The 9,494-nt window shown below is 42.0% G+C and overlaps 1 pseudogene; it reads left to right on the forward strand.

The window, feature by feature from the left end:
• Positions 1-920: 920 nt before the first annotated feature.
• Positions 921-2,319, forward strand: LOC121547017 (annotated as a pseudogene).
• Positions 2,320-9,494: the final 7,175 nt, after the last annotated feature.

The following is a 9,494-nucleotide window of genomic DNA, read 5'->3' on the forward strand; positions in this document are numbered from 1 at the left end:
TCATTTCATGTCCTGCCACATCTCAATTGGGATTAGGCCTGAACTTTGACTAGGCCATTCCAAAACTTCAAATGTGTTGCTTTTTAACCAATTTCATGTAGACTTGAGTGTTTGTTTTGGATCATTGTCTTGCTGCATGACCCAGCTGCGCTTCAGCTTCAGCTCACAGATGGATGGCCTGACATTCTCCTGTAGAAACCTCTGATACAGAGCAGAATTCATGGTTCCTTCTATTAAGGCAAGGCCTTCAGGTCCTGAGGCAGCAAAGTATCCCCAAACCATCACACTATCACCACCATTATTGACCATTGGTATAAGGTTCTTACAGTGGAATGCAGTGTTTAGTTTTCGCCAGGCATATTGGGACCCATGTAACGCTGTGCATTTTTCTGAGTAATACACTTTTTGGTGTAATTGTGTTTATAGGAAGAACTGCAAGAGAAGTCCAAAGGACCACCACCATCTTCTATCCATCATGGGAGTCATGACTGTGTCTGTTCTTGCCTGTCCTTCTCACCCTTCTGGGAACTGGAGTCCACCAAAATCCCCCACGATCATCGTTGTGACACCCTAATGGTCAATCCCATTTGAATCCAGTTTATTTTGAGTTGTCAGACAGTATTTTCAACTCTGTTCTAATCTGTTAGTTGTGTCGAGCTAGGGATTTAAAATATGTGTTTTTTTTTCTCTCCAGATATCTGTCCAAGTGGGTAGTCCCGTGTAGCTCAGTTGGTAGTGCATGGCATTTGCAACGGCAGGGTTGTGGGTTTGATTCCCATGGGGGTCCAGTATGAAAATGTATACTCTCACTAACTGTAAGTCGCTCTGGATAAGAGCGTCTGCTAAATGACTAAAAAATGTATACTGGACATGATAGCAAGATACCCCATTGCTACCGATTTGGTGCGGAAACAAATGGGATGGCAGCAAGCATTGGTAAGTGTCTCACTTGCAGTGCATCAAATCAACAATTGAAAATAACAAAGTTGGTCTTCCATTTAGAATGACCTGCTTTTTATTACCACTACTGATCACATTTCTATATAGTCAAAGCTTGTACAAAATCTATGAAAATATGGATGTTTCTTTATTTAGAATTACTGCAAGTGAGATGGCGGTACCCTGGCTTCTGTCCACAGAATTGAAGAATACCAGCTTCTCCTTTCCATGGTAAAGCAGACCCAGAGCATCTCTGTTTATGCCTGGCTAGGACTGAATAATCTGGCACAGGTAAAACAAACCTTCACACTCAAATAGCACTTCCTCAGATATGTCTTGTTTCATATCTCTTTGATTTGGACATTAGATACGTTACTACTGCCCTCCAAGAAGAAGTTGATAACTTTGAACTGTTCTTCCTGACAGGAAGGGACATTTGTGTGGACTGATGGATAATCTGTGGAATGGTTCTGGTCCAAAAGTGCCAACGCTCAGCAGTGGGGAGAAGACTGTGAGGCACTGAACTCTCAGGTAGGTCAGTATTGCAAACTTGTTCTTGCATGGTGACACTTAGGCCGGGATTCTATCCTTAGAGCGGTGTGAACAAATGCGTATTTTAATTAAAGGCAATGTTCCAGCATTCACAGAGATTGCATTCAAGGTAAACGCTGCAGCTGTCTGTGCAATTGTAAATCACCTTTAATCGTCAAGCGTGCTACAAAGCAGTTCAGATTGAATCCTGGCCTAAAGCATAGGGACCCTGTATTAAGGACTGACAAATACATAATAAGCAGTGAGTGTGTAAACCGTCAAACTTCACAGTAACATATTGGTTTCTGTACTTTTCCTATCTGTCTCATTCAGTGAAGTGCTGTAGTTATTCTTCTGTTGTCTTCCACTGAGACTAACAAGGACATTGTCCTCTACAGGGGCTGAGGGCTTCGATGACATCAAGTGTGAGTGGCTGTACCTTTGTCTCCGTGTGATTTGCTACAGGTGGAGTAGCCTAAGATGACAGAGGAGTCCAACACTATCCACACAGAGTGAGAGCGCAAAGGGATTTTGCCAACATACTCTGATTTTATTTTCTATTATCGCACGCAAACTCCTTTGAGTTGTTTGAGGATAAAAAGTGATATAATGGCAATGACATTATCTTTGGTTGCCATTTTCAATTGTAACAAAGTTATTGTCAGGTTGATTCTACAATTGCATTTTCACTATTGTTTTCTGTATGTAACTAGTCTTAAGCTACTAACCATTGAGGCACCCACTAAAGGTTTATCCACAAACAAACAGTTCAATCCCGTTACTAACTCACAACCGACTGTTTATCTAAGAACACAGACAGGATAGTGTTGCATGTACAGGTAAAATTAGTCTCAATACTCAATCAATCAATCAATCAATTTTATTTTATATAGCCATTCTTAAACTAATATCTCGAATGGTAAGAAACCCAGCCTAAAAACCCCAAACACTAGTAATGAGGTGTAGAAGCACGGGAAAAACAAAAGAAACAGGAAGAAACCAGAGAGGAACCAGGCATGAGGGGTGGCCAGTCCTCTTTGGTGAGAGGGTGGAGATATAACAGAACCATGCCAAGATGTAAAAATTATAAGTGACAAGCATGGTAAATAATAATCAGGAATAAATCTCAGTTGGCTTTTATAGAAAGGTAAAAAAGGTTGGGACAGGAAAACGAGAGAAAGTTTAAAGAATAGCAGAAGGAGGGGAAACAGCAAGGAGTCACCACGGCCGAGTGAATGTAGGGGGTAGGTCTCTAGTTGGTTTAATGAAAAAAAGTGGGAAGTAAGCGCAGGCAGAACAGGAAGAATAGCAGGAAGGCAGGCGGACTGGGGGACAGAAGGTGTATATGCCCGGTAGGAGAGGTTAGGGATGAGGTTCTCAGAGAGAAAGAGAGAACGAGAGAATTAGAGAGAGCATATTAAATTCACACAGGAACTGGATAAGACAGGAGAATACCAGGGATAAACCAACTAACCCCAGCCCCCGACACATAAACATGCAGATAAATGGAGGAGACAGGAGGAACAGTGCATCCGAAGAAAAAACAGAGAGGGCAAAGAGGAAGGAAACAATGCAAAGCACAGCCGGACACTAGAGGATATACCAACCACCAACTTACAATCCTGAGACAAGGCGAGAAAAAGGGTCCACCACAGCACAAACCAAGGAGGGCCCAACCCAAGAGGAAGATACGCCAGTAACCCAACCCACTCAAGTGACGAACCCCCCAGGGACGGATGAAAGAGACCAGAGGCAGTGACTCAGCCCTGAGGGAATATTGAAAGAATTGGTGGAATTGTTGCATCCTGATTATCCCTCAATGCTTCCATGTCTATCTCTTTGAATAAAACCTTTCAGCATCACCCTTTCTAAGGCATGGTCAATCTGTTTTACATATCACTATATCATTTCCTATGTACTAGCTTGATTTTTAGGTGACTGGTACCTTGTGTGAGACAGACAGAAATTAGATACTCACAGCACGCACAGCATCAACAAGGAGGGAGGAGGACATATAGCTTCTTGCTGTAGTTGACACCGGTCTGCTTGCTCACCAATGTGCACAGCATATCCACGTTAACGTCATTGAATAACTTGGCACAAAGCCCGATACATAGAAACAACAGTGTAATAAGCACATAGAAACAACAGTGTAAAGTTAAGCATATTTTCCAAAGTGAACTTTCCAGACACATTTATTGGGCTGATAACGTTACTCAAACACAGTGTATGACCATTGTAAACAATAAAACTGAAAGAAAAGGCTTCAGCTCAGAACTGCTTCCAGAATTCAAAGCCAAGCGTTTAAAATACTCAAGTTTTGTCTTTTTTTTTTCTTAATATATTTTTACATGTTTATTTGTATTTTCTTTACATATTCAGTTTTTCAGCAATACTGATAATTATACTATGTACAACAAAGGCCAAGACACTCATCGGTTCATCACTTAGACAGAAGCTCCTTTCCCATTTTTCCTTTTGTAATGACCTACTGTTACAAGGCAAGAATGTAAGGTCTCGCTCTCTTGGGTTGTTGCAGTCGGCATGCCTTGTACGTGACTGTGATGACGATGCAGCTATGAGCCTTGCATACCTTCTCTGTCTGCACCACTAAGGGCAGTGTCTTAAGTCCTTAAGATCCCATTGGTAGCAAGGTGTCTATGTACAAAGGCTAAAAGTCCCACTTAGTCCATTTGAAGAAGAATGCTTCCGTGTTTTTGTACGTTTTCAACATTATATTTTATCCCCCAAAAAAGTATCAGTATCAAAACGGTTTTCGTAATAGATATTTGTACTGGACGTGTTAGTTAGCATGTGTTGGATTTCAAATAGTTGTCGATGTACGTATGAAAAGTAGTCTCTTTGCAAAGCTACGCAAAGTATTTTACTTGGTAATGTTGAGATTATTTTTTCTATTTTTACAATTCCATGAAATAATCTTAGATGAGATGCAGCCTTGGTCAGACTCCAGTTGTTTTCTTCTCTCTCTCATCCCCCCGCTCTCTTTCTGTCTGTCTTTGACTCTTGTTTCTGTGCTCATCCAAGGGAGACTACTTTAGCAGCCACTCATTCACTGGAAGAGAGGAGAGGGACAGTGTGAGAAGAACACTACTTTATATGCACTTTACACAACATTCACATCTAGCATGGAAACCTTTCTATCCTGGTTAAAAACCCCAGCAGCTTCTATAATCATAACATGACAATACATTGTTAGGATTGAGACCAGAATACATTGAACATGAATGGATTATTATCAGTTAAATAGTATACTCTACCGGAAGACACAATTATGCATTTAAAGTAAATGAAGTAACCTTGACCATGAAACATTGGCAACTGAACATGTCGTGCATCTAGGTAAAAAGTGTCATTTCTATTATTAAATGGTGAAGTAGTGTTTTATTTATTTATTCCCAGCACCACAGAGATCCAGTTTAGTGGTGTCCATGTGACTCTGGTCTCAGGGAGAGTTGGAATATGCAAAAAAATATAAAAATAACCTGTGTGAATTAGAACAAATATAAGCAAACCAAATTCTTATTATCTTGTGTTCAAATTAGCAATGTATGCTAAATAACAGCAATTATGCAGTATATGTTAGCATTCTGCTAGCATCCCAATACACATTTCCCATTCAATTAGCCCACTGACCTAGCTGTGAGGGGGCTGAGATTCCTCTGCCTTCAAGGTTTAACCTTAGATGAATAACATATTAGATCCATTTCCCCTTTAAATTATACTTTATTCCCCCTCTGCCTCACCTTGGAGATACAACTAGTGTAATTAAAGACAGCCCTGCTGCTATTGTACTGCTTCTGTTTACTCTCTGGGGGTGTATGTGGGTAAATGTGTGTGAGTAAAAGTGTGTGTGTGTACTCACATTTGTGTGTGTGTGTGTTTCAATCTCTCAACAACTGCTGCACAGAATAAGAATTTCATCTGAGAGCGAGAGGATAAGAGAAAAGAACAGTCTGGCTACAGTACAGTAAATCCTGAAAAAAATAATACAATGAATAATGGGGGTTACCTCTTGCCCTCACTGTATTTACGCTTCAGGGGTAAAATTCACATTTTGTGCAGCAGTTGCCCAGATATATTGGCTGAAACAGAGGAGAGGAGATGGTAAACAGACTGCATGCAGAGTCCCTGAATAACACAGATGCTGAGCTGGCTTTGTAGTTATGAAGTAGGGCTCACACACTCAGCCATTCCAACACTTGGTGTTGGAAATATTGCTATAATATCACTATAAGTAATATACATTCCACTCTTTAAAATCTATAAAAGTTAAGGCTTAAGACTATGCTTTTGGTATTTAATACCTTTATGAGGGCCACAAGCACGACATAAACAAAACGACCAAGGTAAATGTCCATGACTCCTTCACCGCCATTTTGTATATATCTGCTAGTCAGACCTAAACACTTTGCTAACAAATGGCGGTGGTGGGTGGATTGGAGCTGTGTTCACCTCGGTACTGGAGCTTCTGGGCCCTGTTGTTGGGACAGTCTTTGCCCTGCATGCTGAAGTTGATGTTAGTCCGGATGCAGCGGTTGTTCAGCGGTTGAACCGGGCGAACGTTGTCGCTCATACTCAGGAAGATCTGAGACGGCTGGTTCTGACTCAACAGCCGTAAGGAGTGCATCTGGAGAAGAGAGTGAAGGGGGATTCATTAACAAAAAGAGGCGGAAAGGAAGAGTATGTAAAGTAATGGAAGGAACAAGAGGAGAGGAGAGCAAAGCAGAGTAGAGCAGAGCAGAGGAGAAATAAAAAGATGAGATGAGAGGAGAACAGAAGTGAAGAAAAGGCACATTATTTCAGTATGAATGGGAGAAAAATCTATGTGGAGGAACAGAATTGCTGTACGAGAGGCTTATGTACACTCTTAGAAAAAAAGTTGCTAAGTAGAACCATATAGTGGAACCCTTTTTAGTGCTAGGTAGAACCCTTTGCAGAGGGTTCTACCTAGAATCCTCTATGAAGGGTTCTTAGAACTCTCCATGAAGGATTCTACCAGGAGCCCTTTTATCTTTGAAAGGTTCCATCCTAGAACCCTCCATGAACGGTTCTACTAGTCTTATTCCTGACTATACATTCCACCTCAGGATAAGAAATATAACAAGCTGGCACTTAACGAACTGTAAGAGGCTATAACAAGCAGGAAAACTTACATCCGGAGGCTGCCTTCCTTGTCGCCAGCGATTTTAATTCTGTGTCATTAAGACACGTGATGCCCAACTTCCATCAACACGTCTCCTTCGCCACTATTGGCAATAGAGTCCTAGACCACTGTTACTCTACCCACAAGCAAGCATACAAGGCCCTCCCTTGTCCGCCAATCAGAAAATCAGGTCATGACTCCGTACTTCTGCTTCCTGTTTACAAGCAGTAGCTCAAACAGGGAGTACCCATGACTCGTTCCCTTGAGAAATGGTCATCAGAATCAGAGATTATACTACAGGACTGCTTTGCTCATGCTGATTGGAATATGCTCAGAGACTCCGCCGTTAACATCGACGAGCTAACCACCTCTAACCCGGCTTCATAAGGAAATGCATTGGCGATGTTGACCCCACAGTGAAGGTTCGCTTCTTCTCCAATCAAAAGCCCTGGATTAATGGCGAGGTTGGCGTTAACCTAAAGCGCAGGGCTACCACACACAGGACCATCGCAGACAACGGCTGAGGACAGGAACAAGTACAAGAAGTCCCGCTACGACCTCTGCTGAGTCATCAAACGAGCAAAAGGACAATATAAGAATAAAGTGGAATCATATTACACAGGCTCCGATGCCCGTCGCATGTGGCAGGGGCGACAGTCCATTACGGATTACAAAGGAAGACCCAGCCCAATGATGCCTCTCTAACAGACGAACTCAGCGCATTTTATGCACGCTTCGACAACAACACCACCACCACCATACCATGCGTGAGGGCCCCCACCGAAAGCAGAGTACTGGGTGATCTCGCTCCCAGAGGCTGACGTGAGTAAGGTCTTTAATCAGATCAACACTCGCAAGGCGGGGCTGGACGGTATTCCGGGGCGCGTTCTCAGAGCATGCGGAGATCAGCCTGTCCTTGTCCCAGTCTGTAATTCCCACATGTTTTAAGATGACTACCATCATTCCTGTTCCCAAGAACTCTAAGGCTACATGCCACAATGACTACCGCCCTGTAGCACTCATATCTGTAATCAGGCTGGTTATGGCACACATCAACTCCATCATCCCAGACCCACTCCAATTTGCATACCGCCCAAACAGATCCATAGACGACGCAATCTCAATTGCACTCCACACTGCCCTCACCCACCTAGATCAGAGGAACACCTATGTGAGAAGGCTGTTCATTGACTGCAGCTCAGCGTTCAGCACCATTGTCTCCTCCAAGCTCGTCACCAAGCTTAGGATCATGGGACTGAACACCTCCCTCTGCAACTGGATCCTGGACTTCATGACTGGCCGAACCCAGGTAGTGAGGGTAGACATCTCCTCCACCACGTGTACCCTCATCACTGGGGCTGAGCTCCCTGCCATCCAGGACCTCTATATCAGGTGGTGTGAAAGGAAGGCCCGGAAAATCGTTAAAGACTCCAGCCACCCAAGCCATAGACTATTCTCTCTGCTTTCACATGGCAAGCGGTACCGGTGTAACAAGAATGACACCAACAGGCTGCTGAACATGCTTCTATCCCCAAGCCATAAGACTGCTAAATAGTTAACAAAATGGCTACAAGGACTATCTGAGTTGACCCTTGTATTTATTTAAAAGTCTCTATGCACACTCACAGCACTCTACACACTCATGAACACTGACACTCCAACACACACATAACATGCACACACATTTATACTGACTCTACACACACACTCATATAGAATCTACATTTACGCTGTTGCTCCTCTGTTTATCATACATCCTGATGCCTAGTAACCTTACCCCCTATACATATCTACTCTATCACTCCAGTATCCCTCCACATTGTAAATATGGTATTGAAACTGACCCTGTATATAACTTCTTACTTTGTCGTGTTCTTCTTATTTGTTATTTTATTTGTGTTTTTGTTCTACCTTATGTTATTTGTAGTACTACGTTGATATTGATTTCTGCATTGTTGAGCTTGTAAGAAATTGGCATTTCACAGTACTTGTTTGTGTGTGACATTAAAACTTGAACCGCATTTGCATATTTTTTATGACAATACATTACATATATCATAAGGTCTTTCTTTCAAGGCCTGTTATACCCTAACACAGTGGTTGGAAACTCCTGGTTTACAGGCCACATCAGGCCTGCAAGTCACATTATGCTGGCTTGCAAAGTGTTGTGTAATTCCTATTGGAATCCAACCGGAGTGAGGATATCCAACAATTTAAACGTTTAATTACCCGCAACCTCCATTCAGAATGACTGCTAGGGTAGAGAAGATTGCTAACGGAGACTACCTAAATCATCTAAACGGGAACAACCATCTCAGTAACGGGTGCAGTAAGTCCAACTACTAACAGATTGGATTAGTTTAAAAAATCTATGTTATTTATCTTTGTGTAGCATAAGATTAATCAACCAATCAATGTACATGCAAAAACTTATATTGAAACAAACAATTCTGAAAACCAACCTGCAATAAAGCATGCTGGGAGAAAATGATAATGATGGGCGTGGTTTTGAGTGTTTTACTCTACAGAGTAAAAATGACACAATTACACTCAACTCTGGTTATTAACACCAACACTGGGGTTATTTTACACCACCTTACAGAGTTAATTCAACTCCTGAATAAATACTAGAAATGTTAGACTGACAAATCAACACTAGGTAACACTGGCCAAGGGGCTAATTTGCTGTGCACAATACAATACACTGCTGGTTCACTCAGACTCCCTTCTATTCTCGTACTCTCTGCTCAATAAAATCACAGAAAATACTTATTTGAAAGAAAGAAATGATGGCAAAGATATCAACTGTCAGTACTGTATATGTAAAATGGGAAAACCAGATTTTGTAGAAATATTCCCA

This window comes from Coregonus clupeaformis, unplaced genomic scaffold (genome assembly GCF_020615455.1).
Source record: "Coregonus clupeaformis isolate EN_2021a unplaced genomic scaffold, ASM2061545v1 scaf2060, whole genome shotgun sequence".
Taxonomy (NCBI): Eukaryota; Metazoa; Chordata; class Actinopteri; order Salmoniformes; family Salmonidae; genus Coregonus; species Coregonus clupeaformis.